The 21,691-nt window shown below is 42.8% G+C and overlaps 2 long non-coding RNA genes across 2 annotated transcripts in view; both read right to left on the reverse strand.

The window, feature by feature from the left end:
• The window catches only part of LOC147711267 (uncharacterized), a 331,066-nt gene that overhangs the window by 251,013 nt on the left and 58,362 nt on the right, over positions 1 to 21,691 (reverse strand). The gene's annotated exons all lie outside the window — the stretch shown is intronic.
• On the reverse strand, positions 1,596 to 9,901 carry LOC147711268 (uncharacterized). The gene is made up of 3 exons (XR_015295911.1): positions 9,745 to 9,901; positions 6,817 to 6,903; positions 1,596 to 1,845 (listed from the first exon to the last, which is right to left on the reverse strand). It is a non-coding gene; the product is annotated as an uncharacterized LOC147711268 (long non-coding RNA).

Below are 21,691 nucleotides of genomic sequence, written 5' to 3' on the forward strand. Positions count from 1 at the left end.
GGGCGGTGATGTGGGGAGGGGGAGGGGCAAGGTGGGGGGGGGTAGTAATGCATGGATTATGGAGCTTTATAGGTAAGTAAACATATAAATTTAAAAAACGAATTTCGTCGCGCGCACTGTATCGCATTTGGGAATGCAGTGCACCAACAAAATTAGTTTTATTTATTTATATGTTTACTAACCTGTAAAGCTCCGTAATCCATACATTACTACTCCCCACCCTGCCCCTCCCCACGTCACCGCCCTGCAGGTACTCCCAGTACCGACCGCGGCTGTTCACCCATGTCAATTTTCGATTAGAATAACTACTGCATGCTAACTAACCGTATTTTATATGTATAGTGTGTGCCCAGGGTTTATCTAATCTTGCACTGCATATGTAAATGAAATCACATCTTAGGCCTCTGAAGGACCTAAAACAGCCAGCCCAGCAACAGAATTTCCACAAACTTTTTGTGAAGGGCTGCAAAACAACTGTTGTCAAGCAGTCAGTATCACCCACCTGTGGTTACTGAATAGGAAACTTTATCCATGCACGCTTTTACAACGCGTGCCATTACCCCGCATTTTTTACCCCGCAAAATCTTTTACAATGCAGTGCTTTACAAAGCAATCTATTACAATGCATTCCCCATTACAACTCAATTTACTATTCTAACTCCATCAGGCGTTACTTTGAGGAATGCGTTGTAATAGTTTGCGATGTAAAGCCATGCACTGTAAAGGATTTTGCAGAGTAAAAGATGAGGGGTACTGACATGCGTTTTAATGCATGCATTGTAAAGGATGTTTCCCATGGTTGCCCCATGGTTATTGGGTGACAATACTGTTAGACGTCTGTCAGAGGCTGCTTTCCTCTACTTCATTGATTGCAATAGGAAAGATGAATGTGTGTTTTGAGATACCATCGATATCTTCAACACTCAGAATCCACAAAGCTTAGGGACTTCAGTGTCCCTGTTGCAATGCAATGTTGGTATGGTAAGTTGTATGGACCATACAAAATTCCTTTGGAATTAGATGAACCGTACACAATTCTGTTGCAATGTAATGTATTTATGAGAAGCTGGGTAGACCTTACACAAATCTAAGTTGTGATTCACAAAATTCCAGACAGATGTTAGAATCCAAAGACCTTGTCATGAGGTGGGCCCTCTACCTAGTGCAGATCACAGTTTCACCACACATGCCATGAATCAAAGCACTGCTCTTAGAATGCTTAACTGATATTTATCCATACTTTCCCCATTCTCAATTCATGTAGGCATTTGTTGATAGAAGCGTAGGGTTATGGTGTTTCTCATAAGAGGATGAATCTTCAGTTTTACCAAACTCCTAATAAGACGCACAGACTTCTCTGGGGGTGGCACTAAATTACAAGCCTCAAATTGTTAATGTTCCTATGGACCAGGTCTCAATTTCATGAATACTATGTCCTCGGTGGCATACCAGAGATTTCTGCCGTTCATGCAATGTTCACTGCTCAGCTTGCACACGACCCTGAGATAACTATTTGTATTACCTTTAGCATCTGAGATTCATATACTCCTCAATGAACAATCAGCTTATTTAGAAGAGACCATGACAGACAAAAGAACATTTAATAATGTATTAGTTTACTGCAGTCTTATTCAAATGGCATCATTCTGTACACATCATAGAACATAATGGCATGAGACGGCTTGCTGTGCAATCAGAATCAATTTTCATTTCTGATTTTACTTCTTAATCACAGGGAGTGGAAGGTAGACGTGGTAACATGGGAGCTGGTGCTTGTTTTCTCAGGTCAGCACTTCCTGCCACCTTTTACTGACTGCTGGTCCTGGCAAACTGGAGCACATGGGGCTGTTGAAGAAGAAAGGGAACATTAATTAGTGTTTTTTATGGCATACCATGTGCAGAATTTTTGTTTCTGAGCAAAAAACAGAACAAAAGGATTTTCTGACACAGGTATATGAGTGAGGAGAGAGTCTTTTTTTCTTCAAAGGGAGAAGATAACTGGACAACATCTGACTAAGGTGTTCCACAGAACATTATAATTTTAACACTCAGGATCATGGACCTGTGCTGGAATAGAAGGTCATTAACCCCAGCCTCATCCACGAAATGCTACACAAAAATGGTGTTCCATCACATCTTGTGCTTCATCTTTCAACATGGGTCTGGGTTTATGGTGTACCAGACCACTAAGCTGACACTTTGAGGTTCAAATTGTAATGTTTAGTGTGCTGCTACCATTGTCAAACATGGCATCCCCATCTAATCATGTGTGCATTATTCTGGCTATTGAATATTAGATAGTTCCTTCTGCATTTGATATGCATTGAGGAAGTGCTGATGAAATTACCTACAGCTTTTTCTCTTCTAAGTTACATTGTAACATTAAAAGGTGGTGAACGCAAACAAGATGTTTGGGGGGTAATTTCGGGTCAAAACTCTCAAATGAGTCATGTTGCTTATCTTCACAAAATTAACGCAGCTCGCAGACCAACATTGTGTAGCAAATCTCAACAGCAGCATCTGGTGAAGTCTCAAAAGCACCAGAAACCTACAAAAGGTGAGCCAGTGAGAGGTTTCAATGTCAGTTGATAACATAACCTTCTATAATTTTTCTGCCAAACAAGGACTCCCTCTCCAAACTGGAGCTTTTTTATCCTTATGGTGTCTGCTTACTCAGGCTCTCTGGCTCATATGCATTGAACTTTAAACCTGTTTTACTAGAATTGGTTCTTGGTTCAAACCTCTGGAATCATTTATACAGGTTGACCACGTGTACTCACAGGTCATCTTAATTTGGCCTGCTTTCCCTGTCAGCATTGGTCAGCACTGACCAGTGACTGGCAGGGGAATTCACAGTTATTAATGCACACAATTCTACCTTGATTACCTACCTTTAATGGGTCTTCAGAGATCCAGGGGCAACAGCAGACAAACGCCCACCAGAGTCCTAGTTTTGGTGCCCAATGTCCGGTTGCTCTTAGGTTTAGGCATTTATAGAGCGCATGGCTACCCTTGGGCATCCCAGCGCTAAGAATGAGACGAGATAGGGGTTTCAGCAGATGTTTTAGGGAAACAGCCATGTTTTTAGTCTCTTTTTAAATGTGGTTTCGCTTTTGGTCGTCTGTAATTCTAGGTCCAAGCTGTTCCATAGCTTAGGAACCAGGTGTTTAAATGACCTTCCACCCCATCTGGATCTCTTGATTCTTGGGGTGTTCATCGGTAATTTTTATGCTGGTCTGAGGTTCCAACGTGGAGAGTAATGGGAGATGAGGTCCTGTACTAGAGCGGGGCCTTTCCCGTTAATAGCTCTGTGTGCTAGACAGAGGGCTTTAAATGTAATCCTGGCATTGACAGGAAGCCAGTGTAGCTCCTTCAGGGTGGCCCTTCTGACTGGTGTTTTGGAATTTTGAGGAGTAGTCGGGCGACAGCGTTCTGAACTGTTTGCAGCCTTTTAATTACATATTTGGGGAGCCAAGATATAGTGAGTTTCCGTAGTCAAGTCTTGATACCACTAAGGCGTGAATTACTGTTTTCCTTGATTTTTCTGGGAGCAGGCCCGGTATTGTCCTGATCATTCGGAGCATCCCAAAGCAGGTGTTTGCCAGTTTTTTTGCTTGGGTCTCCATTGTTAGATTTTGATCCAGACACATTCCAAGTTTTTTCTACAGGATTTGGGGGGGGGACCCATTTTGCTCGCCAGGGGATCTCTGAGCGTAGGCTGAAATTACTGACGAGGATCATGAGCTCTGTTTTATCCCCGTTAAGTTTTATTCTGCATTCTGCCATCCAGGACCCGATTTTTTCCAGGCAACGTGCGAGAAACCTGTGTTCCGAGTTATTGGATTCGGAGATTGACACTACTAATTGTGTGTCATCTGCGTATGACACTATGGAGAGGCCAAATTCCTGTACTATATGGGCTAGTGGGCTCAGGTAAATATTGAAGAGGGTTGGGCTCAGGGAGGACCCCTGAGGAACCCCCCAGGGTGCTGAGAGGACGTCTGAGAGGAATCCGGCCTCCATACATTGGAACGTTCTACCTCTCAGGAAGGAGGCTAGCCATTTGGTGGCTGTGCCTTTGATTCCAATGTTCGTGAGTCTGTTTATCATTATCGCCTGGTCCACGGTGTCGAAGGCGGAGCTGAGGTCCAGAAGCACGATTGCAGCTGCTTGATCCAGATCTAGAGTGGCTTTAAGTTTTTCTGTGAAAACCAGCAAGGCTGATTCCGTGCTGTGTTTAGGCCGGAATCCCATCTGAGATTGGTGTATGATTGCATTGTCTTCCAGGAATTGTGAAACTGTCTTGTTCTCATGTTTTTCTGCGATTTTGCCCAAGAGGGGGAGCAGTGAGATAGGACAGTAGTTTGTCAATAAGGCTGGGTCTAGTTGGGGTTTTTTAAGAAGGGGTTTCACAATGGCATATTTTCACTCTTTAGGTACTGTGCCACTTTCGAGGGATAAGGAGATGAGGTGGGAGATTTGGGTGAGAGTGCTTTTGCCCCCTTGTGCACGAATGTGCGGGGGAGCTGGGTCTAAGGGTGATCCTGATTTTATGTTTGAAAATAGGTTGCTGACCAGGTCTTCGGTCAGTTTAGGAAAGGAGTGTAGCTCTGGGGGGAAGGGGCGGTGACAGTTCAGTGATTTTGATAGGTATTACGGGAGCGGGGGCTTCTGTGGATGTGGCGGTCATGCTTGAGCTGGTGTGTAGTGAGTTGTAGATGTTTTCTACCTTACTCTTAAAAAAGATGCTAGCTCATTGCATCTCTCTTTTGAGCCTTGGGGTGTGTTGGCTCCGGGTTCGATTGTTGAGAGAGATTTTACTATTTTAAAACGCTCTATGGAGGAGTCGGAGGAGGTCTCAATTCTTTTCGCAAAGTAGGTTGATTGCGCTTTCTTTATTTGCTTGTGATAGTGCTGGATGGCTGATTTGTAGGCTATTCTAAGCTTGGGGTCATAGGTTTTTCTCCAGCTTCGTTCAAGCTTTTTACAAGTTTTTTTTAGGGTTACCAGCTCAGGACTGAACCAGGAAGATCTGTTAGTGTTTTTTGGTTTTATTGGGCCTGGCTTCCTGAAATGACGGTCTATGGATCCTTTTATCCATGTTGTCCATTTTTTGTTGGCCTCTTCCGAATCTATGGATTCAGGTGGGACTGAAGATTCAAGGCCTGTAACCCAAGCTGCGGAGGCCTGCCTTGGCCATTTGCGTCCTAGAGTTAAACTTATGTTTTTTTGTTCTGTGAGAAAGGGTTTAAGGAGCCGGAATGGGACAAGGGAGTGGTCAGTCCATAGCATCCGAATCGGGTCGAGAGTTTCCAGTCTGGGGTCGTTTAAAAAGATGGGGTCCAGAATATGGGCTTTTTCATGAGTGGGCAGGTGTACAAGCTGAGTAAGCTTTAGTGAGTCTATGTTGGCTAGGCATCTCATTGTTGAGGGGTTCATACTTCTGTCCAGATGGATGTTGAGATTGCCTAGTAAAGTGAAGGCGCTTTTCTCTATTATCAGACTGGCTAGAGTGTCTGGTGTAGATTCCAGGAATTGCGTTCAAGTCCCCAGTGGCCTGTAGATAAGGCATCCTGAGAAAGAACATTCAGGGGTGAGGGACAGTCTAAAAGTGAAAGCCTCACACTTAGCTATATTTAGGGGGTGGTGGTGCAGGCAAGATGTGATTTGCAGATAATGGCGATGTCCCCTTGTATCGCACCTTCTCTGTTGAGGCGGTAGATTTCAAATCTCTGAGGCAGGGCGTTTATAATATCTGGGATTGAGCTGTTCCGCAGCCATGTTTCTGACAGGAATAAGGCCTCAAGCTCTTCCTCCTCTATTAGAAACATACTCTCTATTGCATGGTTTGAGAGGGATCAACAGTTAATTAGTCCCATCTTCCAGTGTTTAGTTTAGTCTACCTTTCCTCCTGTGACTATTCTCTGTCGGAGCTTAGTTTTTGCCTGTAAATCCACATGTGAGACACATCTAGGGTTTGTGCATACTCATAGAGTCTAGGCAAGTGGGGTGAACACCTGGGTTCAGTACCTGATCTTCTGATTTTGTGTATATATGTTTTTTGGTGGGTCCCAGGTGGTTTGGGCAGGATTTCTGGCCCCTTGTCCCGGTCGGGGGCGGACGGGCACAGACAGGCTTGCCTTAGGCGCGCCGCTGCGCGCGTGCACTGCGCGCATCTGCTGCGCGTAGGCGTCATCCTGCTCTTATTTGCCGATACCCGAAGTGCCTTGCGCTCAGACTAGACAGCCAACTCTGAAAATAGCGTCTGTCTGTTATCCTCCAAGAAGTGAGTATTTCTGGTTTTGCGTTCTCCCTCCTCTCAATCAGCTTCCAAGGTGAGCAGTTCAAGAGGTATCAGTTTGAAATCCTTTTTACATACAGTTTATGTGCAGCACTTTAAAAACGATATAGGTGCAACTTCGCTTCGATGCAAAACCCACAAAATGATAGACGGAATGTTGCACAATGGCAAAACATTCACCCCCAGTCACAGATCTGGGTTTAATCCATTGTTATTTTGCTCACTAAGCCACCCCAGTTCAGACATGGCCATATGCATATCGCATCGATGCAACACTTTAAAATAATTAGGCCCTTAATCTTTAGCATGGCTTTGGAATTGGTTTTACTGTCATATTATGCTTTTGAAAACTGAAAAGAGATCTTTATAAATTGGAGACTCCCCTAAAAAAATAACTAACATCGTGAAAGCAGATACATATTGCTAAATAACAATGTTTCAAATTCAATACAGGAATGACGTCTCTTAATTGGGAATGATCAGCTCTGTGGTCATCTTCATGAAATGAAACTTACCTGGCTCACACTGGGGCTCACACTGGGGCTTACACTGAGGCTCACATTGAGGGACTGGATCCTGGCACAGCACCACTGGGGCACATGCTGAAAAGGAAGAGAAGGCTGCACATTACCAACTTATACATAACATACGGTAGAGTGCACATCTGATCTATATTGACAAACCTAGCAGTCTTACATTAGACAGAGGCTACTGAGAGACACAGGGGCCTGCTTTACAAGCCCATTCACACCCCTGCTCTGTTGTCTACTGTAAGATATATGTCCATAATATCGACCTACAAAAATATTGCATCATCTACATCATTGAGTATATAGTTACTATTTTGATCTCTTTATCTAACTTACCTTGTGATGGAACGGTTAGATCAATGTAGTGGATGTGATAGTGGCACACACTGTATAAAGACTTTTATTCAATATAAGGAGCTAATAAAAGGGGTTATTTTTCAAAGTATCTGAGAGGAGTTCGACCACACTCTGCAGAGTGATTTACATAGCTTTTTCCAGGCATAGGTTTTGCCCACTTGTATGTATATGTGACTCGTGCCTGCATAGAAAAAGAGGTGAAGAAAATATCGAAACGTTTGAAGGCAGGAGTGGCATATATATATATAGCAGGCAAGGGGAGAGATTCAGGGGAGGGGGTTAAGAGCAGGGGAAGTAGACAGAGAATGGAGGAGGGAAAGAGGAGGGGAGGGTGAGAGACACATAATGGAAAGAGGAGGGGGGTGGTGACGGGGACACCAACCGGTAGACGAGTCAAAGCTGCGTCCAAAGTCCAGTAAGTTGTGATCCCAGGGGAAGTGGTATCATTTCCCCATCTCTGTTGAGAGAGGCTCCCTAAATGCAGTGTACTCTCTCAGAGGGGTCTCTGAGACGCCAAGGCCTACATACTGGATGCTTCCCCAAAAAGGGGAGAGGGAGTGCTTTGGCAAGGGGTGCCATACCACACCTCAAATATGATTGGCTCCCTTGGCGCTGTGGACTCTCTCAGCGGGTTCGCTGAGACTTCAGAGTATATATATTGGATATTTACCCAACAAGGGGAGAAGGAGTGCTTAGTCAAAGGGCACAAAAGGACAGGGGGCTAGGCGGTGTAGCGGGCAAGGGGAAAGGTTCATGTTAGAGGGGATAGGAGCAAGGGAAGTAGACATAGAACGAAAGAGTGGGAAATGGGAACAGATAGGAGACAAGGAAAAAGCAGAGTTACAGAAATACGATGGGGGGGGTGGGCGAGACAGGTAGACGGGGAGAAAATCTGTGCTGAAAGTCCGGCTGCGTTGGTGACAGTCAGGGGGTGAACCCAGGCCGATCTCCTCAATAGCTGAACAGAGCAGCTCCACCGGGTGTCGGACATGGAGCTCAGACTTCGCTGTCAGGATGGAGGAAAGGGGTATACTCAGAGATTGTCATTGTGCGTTGATTAGGTGGTGGTCGCCTACACCACTCCCTCACCTCTGCTCCATCACTGCCGCTTTGCTCTGTGTACTCTGTCCCAGGGTCCCATACATTTACACCTACTGTATATGAATCCCCTGAATGCCATTCCACTGCATGTTTAATTCATACAATTCTCTTTCAACACTGCCACATTCGTATTTACATATTTTATGTCGGGGTGTGACTGGGACATAAAACCAGTATGAACAGATTTTTTTTTGTCATCCGCTTGGCTGTGGAACAGGTTCCAACCGGAAGCGCTCCTGCTGATAGAGTCAATGTTTTAAAGTCCCCAGAAGGTCTCCTTATAATTTTACTCTCATTTCTCCTGTAGGAGGAAGCATCATAACTTCCATGTAATGGATGGCAACATTTGAAGGAAAAAATATAAATCGGTTAAGATAACTTTCCCCGTATTTCACTCTAGCAAAACATGTAATAAAGTTATTGCTGTTGTTGCTGGTTTTTATGGCAGATGGTGGCTGGCCACACTAAGTAAGACAATATAGAACGTTTTTACTTAAAAAAAATCTTCATTGTGAAGCAGTTGGTGGCCTCATTCTTTCCAGGACCACATCCTAATTCCTTAAGGCCCAGGGTATCTTTCACTCATGTTGTAGGCAGCTATTTCAGAATTCAAAATTGTCAAAATCCTTTTTATTGATAGGATGTGAGCTTAAAGCACATTAATCGTACCAAACTGGGAAATATGTAACGCTCCTAAAATTGGTCAAATGTAAATCACTTGTTAGGTGAACCTGCCATACTATGGACTCCGTTCCAGTCTTAAACGACTTAAAGAGGCAGCGAGGTTTCATAAATTCTCCTGATTTCTCTTCTGCCCAATCTGCTTTGACAGGTGAACAGTAAGTTACAATTCCACCTGAATTGTTATTTTGGAATACCTAAAACATTGCCCTCATACTTAATCAATCTCCTGTAACCTTTTAAACTATTTAATTCTCTGATTTTTAAACTTTAGTCGCGCATATAAATAATTTTGAGTGATTAGTTGAAATAAAGGGTTGCAATTACTCAAGAGGGGTGATTGCATGATAAATTGATATTAAAATTATAGCATGATCCTAGTAAAGCTAATAAACCGACATTTTAAAAAATGATGGTAAAAAAGACCACAAGTCACATCAAGTCCGCAAGTTCTGCACAGATTTTACCTAAGGTTTTGCAGTTGTTACACTGAAAATATTACAAACATGTCATTTCTTTGGCGGATTTTATGTTACAAGCAGACCCCAACTCATGTTTCATCTCACATTTTATCACCATTTTGATGCAATGTCAAGTGGACCACATAAGAAGGCAAGTAACAAACTGATTTAATCGCAGAACATATAGGATCACAAATTTGGAGCGTTAGGTTGGCCAGATAGTGCTTGCCTGTAGCTATGCTCATGTTCCCATCTTCCTCCCATTTCATCTGCCCATTTATATAATTTGTCTAAGTAATAAATAAGTACTTACGGTCCTGGCATTTCTCCACGACTTTAACATCTTGGCACTGGGCCTTCTGAGTTTCTCTGCATCCTCCCTTGGCAGACATGGTCGTCTCTTACACCGGTGTCAAACTCAGCCACTAGGTAAATATTGGAAGAGTCACTTCGAGTTGTGCCCAGCCTGGTCGAAGATGAGGCTTATATACACGGGTAAACTGCCCCTTCCGCCTGTTAAGCAACATTAGCAGTCATATTTTCACACCCATCATTTTTATCATATCCAGAGTGAGAAGATCATGTTTAATTGGTTTGTTTTCTTGCTTGAGGGCAGAGTGCTGGGTTTTCTAATCTCGCATGATATTTCACACGTACACAGCGCAGTTCCTATTTTTTGAGGTGTGTCTTTGAAAGGTTTGCTGATAAATCATTACTAGTATATGTCAATCATTTGGATACATACCATTGGGCATAAAACTATTCAGAATTTCCATACCAAGCATATCTAGGAGAGTGCTACTTATTTGACCTCTAATCTCAATAGTCTTCCCTTACTTCCTCTTTGAGTGGGAAATTCCTTTAGTCCAACACAACTAGCACACTAACCCTTGAAGCCCGTAGAATGCATTGTTTAACTATGGGAGAAGAACTGTAGATGACTTTCTCACCTGTTAGTTGGCTGTGGTATTTCCTCTCAACTAAAAATGATTTCTCCACTTAGCTATGTGGTGATATTTTCACGCGAGGGCTCGGGCAGTAGCCTCTTCTGAGATTGCTATTCTTTTCACTTGAATGCACTTTTTCTAATGGTTTTGCCAGTCTCAATGTACTCCCAGTGCTGTGATTCTAAAACTAGGAGGAAAGACAAAAACCCGCTGCTTCCCTGTGGCTCAGCCTCTATACCAAAGGGATGTGAGTCCTAAACCAAAAGACATTCTATCTTCACCCGTTCATCTTTGTTCACCAAACTCCCCCATCACCCTGTTCCAAGTTGGCCTCCCCAGAGACTACACATGAAGTTGGCCTCAAGATCCAGGATGGGAGACGCTTCACAGAACTTGAAAAACATCACCTTCTCTTTGGAGCATGGTTCCTGGCTATTTGGTGTTAGGGATCAGCAGTATGCGAAAGTAAGCTTTGCCACCTCGCCCTCTGTGCTAGTCAGCCCATCCACTATCTAGTCCATGGTACCCGACACAATGCACCTTCCAACTCTCACTCCTCATTAGGACTTGCACTCACCAAACATTACCTTTATCTTTGCAGGAAGAAATCACCAGAGAAGCCCTGTGTCTCCACCCAACACACCCTCTATCTCCAGAGGAAATAGGAAGTTTCTGTGGCCTGCTGCCAAATCCATCATCTATGGTAGGAAACCTCTGAACAAGGCCCCTACCATCTTATAGCACACCCTCCACAGTCTAAGGCAGGAGTTTCCCGAACAGGATTGCACAAAAATGCTTCTTCATGGAACCCCCCCCCCCCCCCCCCCCCGAACCACAGTTGACTTTTGGCTCCACCGAGCAGACAAGTGTAGGTCTTTTAGGGGCCTCTGTGCCAAAACATTTCTGTAAGTAGTGCTTAATATTAGTTGCAAATGTGTATCTGTGCTGCAAATAACTGGCCTTACAGTTATCCACTTAAAAAATACTCAATTCTACAAACTCGATAGTATGAAAGGCTGAGCTAGACTTGCCAAGTATTAATACTTCTCCACAACTATCTCCCTTTGAGAGGTGGGCAGTTGAGGTGAAGATTCAGTGACATGGGAGGCTGATTCCCATTTATTACTCCCAGCCTTTCAGGAGCATCATCTGATGGGCTGTGATGAAAGGAGGAGTTTGTAGCAATAAATGGACAGGAGACTGGAGATATGAGCATTGGTGAGAGAGAACAATGGAAGGATTGAAGGTCAATGGAAGGTAAAGGTGGGCAGTTGTAGGAGACATGGGAAAGAGGTGCAACGAGTGAACAGATGGAGCAGTAAGCAGTGCCAGCCTTGTTTCAAAAAGGTGCCCTGGCAAAAATGCTCAAACCATCTCTGCTCCCTTCCTCTCCCCCTTCTATATTTCTCGTTCCACCCCCTCATATCTCCCTTTCTCCTTCCTTCTCTCCTCTCTCTCTTCTCTGTCTTTGATTGCCCGGAATCTCTGCCCCTCTGTAACTCTCTCTTGAATACTCTGAATACTTTGCAATGCCAGGGAGCTGGGAAAGTGACAGAAGCACCTGGAGAGGCTCTGGGACTCCGATTGCCTCCAACCCACAGGGAAATGTGCACGATGAAATAAAAGGCCAATCTGGCCCTGGTATTGAGACTATAGGGGAGAGGATCAAGAAATACGAGAGGGAGTACAAGGAGTAACAAGCAGTGATGGAGAATGGAGCAGTCACAGAAGAAGTGTATACTGACAGCAGAGATGGACTGTGACTCTAGCACAGCAACAGGATGGGAGAGCAGTGACAGGAGAGACGCCCAGTAACAGAAAAGATGCCAAGGGTGGTAATCAGTGGCAGGAGATAGGAGTAGAGATGGGAGAGGTGATTACTGACTGAAGAGATGAGCAGTGGTAGAAAAGATGAACAGTGGAAGGAGGGGTGAGCTGGAGACGGGAGAGGAGGGCGCTGACAGGAGGTGCGAGAAGCGAACTGAAAAGTGACCAGAGGCAGCAGAGGTGGGAAGTGACAGGGAAGTGGACGAATGCAGGAGACGAGATCACTGGCAGCAGAGAGGGTCTCTGGCACGGAGCAGCTCATTGACAGCTTTACGTAGTGACTCTAGTTTGGGAAGACAGTGGAGATTTCGCAGGTGACTTGGACAGTGACAGGAGAGCTTTGCTATGATGCTGTAAGAGGATGTTATTAGACAAGGAGTCAGCTGTACATTGCCAGGAAAGAGTGGAACAATGAAAAGAGAGGAATCAATAGAAAGCATGCAGTTTTGGAAACAGCGTGTGGTCCTGCTTTGTCTCTCTCAGATAAAGATGTTCTCTCAAACATGAGGTTCAGGGTTGCACCAGACATCGGTATTTTATTTACATCACAAAATAAGGTCCAACAGAGCTTGTACAAAGATTTTGTAACTCCATAATATCATGCCTCGAGTGGAGGTGAGAATCTACTGAGTTCCCTAATAAACAGTTATGGGATAACATTAAACCACCCCACTTTGGGTCTGCATGATTAAGGATAATAAGTTGGAATATAGGAGATTTTGGAGATAAAGCTGGAAGACAAAGATGGGCTAGCTTCATACAACAAGATATCTGTTGTTTCCAGGACACATGGACATTGGATAATACTGGTTTGTGGTGTTATATTTCCTTTACTGTGCCTGCCCAGAGCCAGCCTGAAGGCAGACCCAAAGGTGGCCTTGTAATTGGGGTTGTAACTAGCTTTACAAAAAAAAGTCGGAGTAAACAGTATAAGAATAAATAATAGTACTCAGCGCTTAAAGATGAAGAAACAGAATTGGCATAGGACCACGTCAATGCCTATTTACCTTTGAACGGGCAGAAATAAATTATTCAGGTCCTTAAAACTCTTTAATTAACATTGAAAACCCTGCAAGAGGAACAGGTAATGCCCTGTGCTATCGGAAAGCTTAAACATCGATGGTCATGGCTCATTTTGTTATATGGAGACCTAAATACTAAGCCACATCTGCTGTTAGAACAAGCTGTGGAAGAAGAAGATAATGTATGAGGGCTCCCACCACCAGCCCAGTAAGTTTACAAACTAACAAAAAAGGGAGCTGCCTTTGTAACGTACTAGTGGATATTGCATCAAGACCTCGGAACAGAGACACAAATTCCGTCACCTACTGCCTTGGTACAATCCTTACTGCGCCAAAAATGTAATAAATCTTACCCACCACACCCCCACCCTCAATTTCATCTGCACTTTCCCAAGTCTGGTGTGGGTAGCTGACTTAAAAGCGTTCACCTGGGATGGGGGAGTGGCATATCTAGCTTGAATACCACTGTGTAAAAGAGCATGGGCAATCCGCAATACCCGACTGCATAGCAGAGTAAAGCTTTCATCTCCTACATAGAAGGAGGTTCAACAAGGCACCAATGATGCATACTTGAGTATGCAAAAAAACACATGACATCCTAAAGTACAACAGGCCCTTATGTGTAAGTTTCCAGCATAGCTTAATGCAAACTTCGGGTGATGGCAGCTCGAGCTGCTCTGAAAGCAGCCTCCTAGCTTGCAGCCCACTCCAAGAATGCCAGAGTGACAGAAAGGGGTTTTATCCCCAAGACTGTACCCATGGTTATTGAAAGTGGGAACTGATTTATTCTATAAAAACAGACAGTGGTCCTAGGGAAAGGAATGTGTGATATCTGTAGTGATCGGCTGGTGACTGTCTAGTGTTTCTACAATAATGCCCTTTCACCAGGCACTCCTTGAGGGTGGGCTTCCACACTCATGCCGCCCCCATTCCAGTCAGGTAACCCTACTAATAAAAGGGGGAAGGCGCACTTGCCCTGGGCCAGTTCCAGACAGTATCCTCATTTGTCTGTGTCCTTCCCGCTGCGTGAGGGCCTAGGGCCCCAACCTTACAATACCCTATCCCAGCTTTTATTTACATTTGTGGATTAACCATTTAGTAATTCATAATAAAAGAATTGCATACTTAATCATGATGTTTGTGTGGTGAATGACACCGTAGAAGGTTTGAAGATAAATCTTTATTAACAGGTTCCAACACATAGGAGAGGAGCAGCGTCCAAAAGCATCAGCGGCGGGTGTAAGGGAAATGTAGTGGGGGAGCGTTGGGGATGAAGCGCTCTGCAAGTGTGCCTCCAGTCACACTACTAGTAGAGGGATGAAGTCCCCTTGGCGATTGAGGGTCCTTGGCGGCCAACTACCCCTCCTATTACCTCCAGAGAGTCCCACACAGAGAGTTTGCTGAAAGGTTGTTGGTGGCTTTTTCTAAAGGAAGGGACCACATGGCCTCATTTCCCTGGACCATTTTGGGCCCCGGATACCTCATCCCTTGGGGCCAGATCGTTTATTTTTAATTAAAAAACGAGAAGGGGAGCCGCACGACCCCCCTCCCAGGTCAATTTCGGGCCCGGGCACCCCATCCCTCAGAGTCAGGCCATAAGATATGTACGTTTATATATATATATAGAAATCCACAATCCTGCAGGCACGAGGGCTCACACGAACTCCAGCGCAAAAGACAGGTACAGACCACAAGTGAAGAGTGCAAAAAGTGAAAATGTATTCCAAAATGGGCAGCAGCATGACGCGTTTCGTCCGGCAAACCGGACTTGATCACATAATCTACCCAGAGACACAGGTGGTTTAAATAGTCTATAAAGCACACGTAACTCCACCTATTGACTTTCATAAACAGTGAAAACATACTTCATGTTGTCAATACATATCAATTTACTGAAGAGTTGTTTAAGCTTATAAAAAACAATTTGACAACATAATTTCAGTAAAGTAAAAAATATTGCAATATTATATAACAATATTTGATTTTATAATGGTTATACAGGGCAAGGGCCTATAATCGGTACAATTGAGTATGATCACCTAATATCGTCTACAATATGGTTTGAAAGTGAGCTAAGTCAAACCACCCACAAAAAGTGAGTAAGTGCTAAAGTGCTAAGCATTATTTTTAAATGTTGATGAGCAATATTACTAACAATGTAAACAGTAATAGCAGCAGATAAAGTGAAAAGTGCTTAAAAGTGCAAAAGTGCTAAAATAGACCGGTAGTTAAATATAATCAGCAGCTTTATGAGAACAGTTTTCAGATCCTGGTCAAAAAGTTAACATGACAACAATCAAGATATCTAGAAGAATTTCATATATTTACATGTATCCAAATCCAGTAGTGATCAGATATAATGTCCTCAACGAATTCCAAAAATATAGGTAAAACCATAAAAACAGTAAAACCTGAATCTGAAGCTAATTAAACAACCATTGTAAATATGAGGAGAGGGTAAAAAAATAGACCTTTACATCAGTTATGGAAAAAATACCCTACTGCACCTAGTATAGATTTACAGAAAGTTATGAAGGTCCTCCCCCATATTGAGTCCATTCGGAATTTTGCTATTAAGTAGCACTATATAATGGCTTTCCAACTGTCGAAGTCTTTTCTCCCTATCTCCACCTCTCTTAGATAGGGGAACTGCGTCTATAACAAAATACTTCAAACCATTCAAGTTGTTATTATGGACTAATTTGAAGTGACGCGTGACAGGATAGCTTGGGTCGGAGTTGACTATTGCACGTAAGTGCTGCAAGATGCGGTTAAACACTTGTAATTTGGTACTCCCAATATATTGGAGACCACAAGTACATTGTAGAACGTAAACCGCATAATCTGTTTTACAGGTGTACAAATTATTGATCTTGCTAATAGTCTCAGAGAAAGCTGGTGTCAACTCTGTAGTATTAACTCCAAATTTGCATGCTCTGCAAGAGCTGCATTTAAAAAAGCCAGATCTATTGGACAACCAATTAGTTTTAATAGTGACTTCTGGACTAGATTTAACTAGCACATCCCTCATGGAGGGGGCTCTACGAAAAGTTATAGATGGACATGTCTCCAATAGGGGAGCTATAGTAATATCTGTCATGAGGAGTTATAGTTAGGATCCATAGGAAATCCGCAACATTCTTTTGGGAATAACTTTGGTGCCGGTGGACAAATCTTCGCGAATTCCTCAAACTTCGTGGCCCGCTCCTTCCCTGAAAATGTGGGGGGGATTCGTCAAGCGGGGGCCAAGATAAAAGGGGGGTCCCAAAACGTGTTTTCCCCATGTTAATTTCTATAGGGCGGTCGGCCTCACTTTTAGCCCGAACGGCTGAATGGATTTCCACCAAACTTGGCAAAATTGTAGAGATTGGTAGCCCGATGTGCCCTTGCTATGTCTCAAGATATGTGCTCCAATAGATTTTGAGTAATTTAGGTTAAAAAAATATATATATCTATGGCAGCGCCCCGGGACGCGCACCGGGTAGCACTCTGGGCGAGCCACGCGAGGTGCGCACGGAAAGCTGATTGGCTCTCGGGTGTCTGTAAACATTCGAAACAGTCCGGAGCGGCCGCCATCTTGTGTCTCGGTAGGATCGAGACACAAGAGGTGGCAAAAACAAAGGGGGAATTTACCATAAGGGGGCAGGGTAGACCCCCCTGACACCCTAGGTTTGATGTGGGGGCTATAAAAGGGCCCCGCAGGGCAAATTTTTTTTTTCCGTTTTGCGCGGGGGGAGCGCCCGGTACGCGCACCGGGGAGCGGACTGGGTGCGTACCGGGGAGCGTACCATGGGGAAAAAAGAATGACAGACTTTTCAAAAATTGTATGTTTATTAATTGTTCTTTTTGTTGTTTTTTTTTATTAAGTACCAACTTGTAGGTACCAATGCAGAGTCTAAAATTTAATATACACCGTCTCCTTTGTAGATATCTTGCATGTTGTTACAGAAGTTATTGTGGTATATGGAATTCATAACATAGTCTGTCAGGAAAGCAGAAACAACATGGAGGCAGGAGATGATAAAGAGATGTTAAATACACATTGGAGATAATATAGTGGGAGAAAGGAAGTAACTATGAGCAAACTTACTATGTAACACAAAAAAAGTTGCACAGTATACTATAAGTCTCACTTTATATTATAAACATTTTGGAACTACTTGATGAATTACATATAAAAATGAATAATGTCTCGAACAATTTTTGATTATTAAATATAAATTTATTCTTCTGATTCTTTTTCATAATTTAATAAAACGTCTAACAATATATTGTCTGGAACGTCCTCATTTTCATTCTGTGATTCTATTGATTCCACACACTGAACTAATTCATGGTCCAGAGACTCATCCATAAAATCAGTTATCATTCTCAGCAATTTTTTCTTCAGGGTTGTTGTCCAAAACAATTTCAAAAGAAATATTCTGTTCTCCTTCCATTTTGTTACTGTAAATTGCATAAAAAATAAATATATCAGTAGAGATAGGGCACTGTTGGGTTTAAGTTCAGACAGGTAGTTTTGATTTTTTAACAGTGAAGTTATCTTTGGGCAGTGTATGGTAACAGGCTGGAATTAGAAATATAAAAAAGTGTATGTGATAAAGCCTAAGTAAATTTATAATTATACAAGAGAAGCCTAACTCAATCCATAACTATAACAGAGAAGCCTATCTCAATCTCTAACTATTACAGAGGGATAGTATATAACTATCAGAATATTTTTTCTCAAATTAACTTAAAGTGCACAACATACTTCACTTTCCAAAATAACAACTTACCTTTGAGAAAGCAGTTGAAGTTCTCAGTGTAATTCCTTTTCAAATGTACTTCAGGAAGTAGTAGTCAAAATGGCTGTGTTTCCCTCTCTTTTTTTATATATATTCATGTACATAACCAATCAAATGTCAGGAAATAATCGTGGAAAATGAAAGTAACTTTTTAATTGGTTGTAAATTCTTACACTTCATATGTGTTTTTGTCATGTAATTTACCTCAGGATATTTAGACAGGCCTACAGCCTAAATGTCTCAATGGAATTCCACCAAATTTGGGTAAATGGTAGGGACTGCTATGTAGTAGGGCCTATTCTATATTTGGTGAAAGTGTCTCCAGTGGTTTTTCTGTAAATTACTTTCCCACCTTTTTTTAGGGAGCGCTTACCGGTGCGCGCCCCGGTACGCGCACCGGCAGCATTACGGGAGTCCTCCATTTTGTATTTTGGTACAATCGAGACACAAGATGGAGGACAAACAACGTTGGGAATGGGTAGAAGGGGGCACGGTAGACAGCCCCATACCCCCTAGGTTTTCTGAGGGGGGCTTAGGAGGCTCATATAGGCCAAACATTTCTTTTTTTTTAATTCGCGGGGGGGCGCCCGGTACGCGCACTGGGAAGCGTACCGGGGAGCGTACTTTGGTGAAAAATAGTGAAAAAAGTTAGAAAAAGAAAATCATTATGAGTGATCAGAGGTAGGGTAGCCCTGAAAAGAGCTTTTGGCTTCTGTGGTTTATTTAAGTACCTACAAGTAGGTTTCAATGCACAGTCTTAAATTCAGGAGGAATATTCTATTCCCCTCATCTGAGAAGTGCACACCATCTCCTCTGTAGATGTCTTGCATGTTTTAACGCAAGTTATTGTTGTATATTGAACCCATTCCATAGTCTCTCAACAGAAACAGATTTATTCACATGTTTCCGTGCTTCCTCAAATTGTGGACAAAATTGGTTGGACCAGTTCCATTTCTGTCTTTGGCATATATTAGAATATACCAAGGCAGTTTGTGGAAAAACTGTCATCAATTGATCAAAGGTGTCCATTAAAAGCATTTCCAGACCAACCCCAGTCATAGTGCCCAAGTCATTTCCACCACAATGCACTATTAAGAGGTCAGGGTTTGGCAGACGCAAAAAGGTTTTCACCAATGGTATCAATTGGTGACATCTCAATCCTCTCTGGCCAATCCATTTGATTTCCACATTTGATAAATCAAGGTTGTGAAAATTTGTGCTAGCTGCATACCTTTGAGCCCAGTGGATGTAGCTATGTCCAATAATCCACACAGAATACATGATGAGAGAAGGTTCTGGTGCAGTCAGATGAAGTGTGGGGATGAAATGGCAGTTGGAACAGTAGGAGTTTACAAAAAAATAATTGTGGAGTTTCTCTGCTCTTGAATCACAAGCAATGATTGGTGGATTCAGATAGTTAAAAACTGAAAGTTAGGGTGCATGGTTGTGTTGTGTGAAAGAAGCAATTTGAATGGTTAGGAAAAAGTTACTAAAAGCAATAATGCCCTGGATAAGCTGGTGTATTGAGAGGTCAAACATCCTTGCTGACTTAATTTGCAACATTGTAGAATAAACTTTTGAACCTAAGAGTTCAGTTAGGAGGGAGTTGCTATGGTAACAGATAGAAAGGTCTGAGAGGGGGTAGGGTGTCGGTTGGAAAAAAGTGAGGGAAGAGTTTTGATTGGTTGAAATGAGGCATATGTGTGTAGAATTAGAGGTTTTCTCTGCCAGTCTTGGTTTCAGTGTATTGAGTGCACACCTTTTGCTCTGCTAAAGAAAAATTGGTGTGTGTGTCTGACACTGTTCTTAATCTCCCAAAGCATTTTTAAAGGTAGGTAATGATTCATTTAATTTAGATAGAGACTTATTTGCTCTATGGAGAAGATTTGGAAGCAGATAGTGAAGTTTCAGTAGTAAAATTGAATGCTTGTACATAGGACTTGTGCTGTGTTTGTAAAAAGTTATTTAAAAAACGAGATTGGGGTATAAGAATGGCTTTTATTTTTTTGAGAAGCAATTAATAGTGTCTGCCTCTGTAAAGAAATATATTTGAATGTTTTAGAATTATGTCACCTGCGTTACCTCAAATTAGGAAGCAGATTGAGATTTTTTCTTGTTGGTTTGTGGCATGTTTTTTGGAAATGCTTGATATTAAAATATGCAAGATAGAGGAATTGTCTTTTGTGAAACAGTGAGGTTTCAGTAGTGAAATGAAATGCTTGTACATAGGACCTGCGCTGTGATTGTAAAATGTTATTCCAAAAACGATTATGGGGGCAAATCAATGGTATTTACATTTGGGTGTTATTTATGATTGCCTTGTGGCGCCGGTGCGTCACTTTTAACATGGGAAAAAAGTGACGCACCGGTGGTGCAAGGCATTCATAAATAAGGCCCTGAGTTTCTTTGCTGTTGGTTTGTGTCTTGCTTTTTGATAATGTTTGCTATGAACATTTGTAAGATAAGGGGATTTGTATTTTGTGAAACAGTGAGGTTTCAGTAGTGAAATTGAATGCTTGTACATAGGTCCTGCGCTGTGTTTCTAAAATGTCATTCAAAAAACGATTTTGGGGGCAAATCAATGGTATTTACATTTGGGCCTTATTTATGATTGCCTTGTGGCGCCAGTGCATCACTTTTAACATGGGAAAAAAGTGACGCACCGGTGGCGCAAGGCCTTCATAAATAAGGCCCTGAGTTTCTTTGCTATTGGTTTCTGTCTTGCTTTTTGATAATGCTTGCTATGTATATTTGCAAGATAGGGGATTTGTATTTTGTGAAACAGTGAGGTTTCAGTAGTGAAATTGAATGCTTGTACATAGGTCCTGCGCTGTGTTTCTAAAATGTTATTCAAAAAACAATTTTGGGGGCAAATCAATGGTATTTACATTTGGGTGTTATTTATGATTGGCTTGTGGCGCTGGTGCGTCACTTTTAACATGGGACAAAAGTGACGCACCGGTGGCGCAAGGTCTCCATAAATAAGGCCCTGAGTTTCTTTGCTGTTGGTTTGTGTCTTGCTTTTTGATAATGCTTTCTATGAACATTTTTAAGATAGGGGATTTGTATTTTGTGAAACAGTGAGGTTTCAGTAGTGAAATTGAATGCTTGTACATAGGTCCTGCGCTGTGTTTTTAAATGTTATTCCAAAAACGATTTTGGTGGCCAATTAATGGTATTTACATTTGGGCCTTATTTATGATTGCCTTGTGGCGCCGGTGCGTCACTTTTAACATGGGAAAAAAGTGACACACCGGTGGCGGAAGGCCTTCATAAATAAGGCCCTGAGTTTCTTTGCTGTTGGTTTGTGTCTTGCTTTTTGATAATGCTTGCTATGAACATTTGTAAGATAGAGGATTTGTATTTTGTGAAACAGTGAGGTTTCAGTAGTGAAATTGAATGCTTGTACATAGGTCGCCGAATGTGTGCCCGGAGCCCGGCGTTGTGGGCTGGATACTGTGTCCCCCTCCGTCCTCTCGACCCCGGGATGGAGGGGATGGATGGCGCACATTCATTGAGACCTGTAATAGCGGCGATTGGGGCGTTCCGCTCGCAATTTACCGGCGCATGTGTCTCCCTGGCGGCGAAACTTGATGATGCCAGCTCGCGACTGGCCACAGACGCCGCAGCTCCTGCACTGAAGTCTGTGATCCAGACGAGCGATTTGACCCGCCATT

Source organism: Lissotriton vulgaris, chromosome 5 (assembly GCF_964263255.1).
Source record: "Lissotriton vulgaris chromosome 5, aLisVul1.2, whole genome shotgun sequence".
In the NCBI taxonomy this organism is placed as follows: domain Eukaryota; kingdom Metazoa; phylum Chordata; class Amphibia; order Caudata; family Salamandridae; genus Lissotriton; species Lissotriton vulgaris.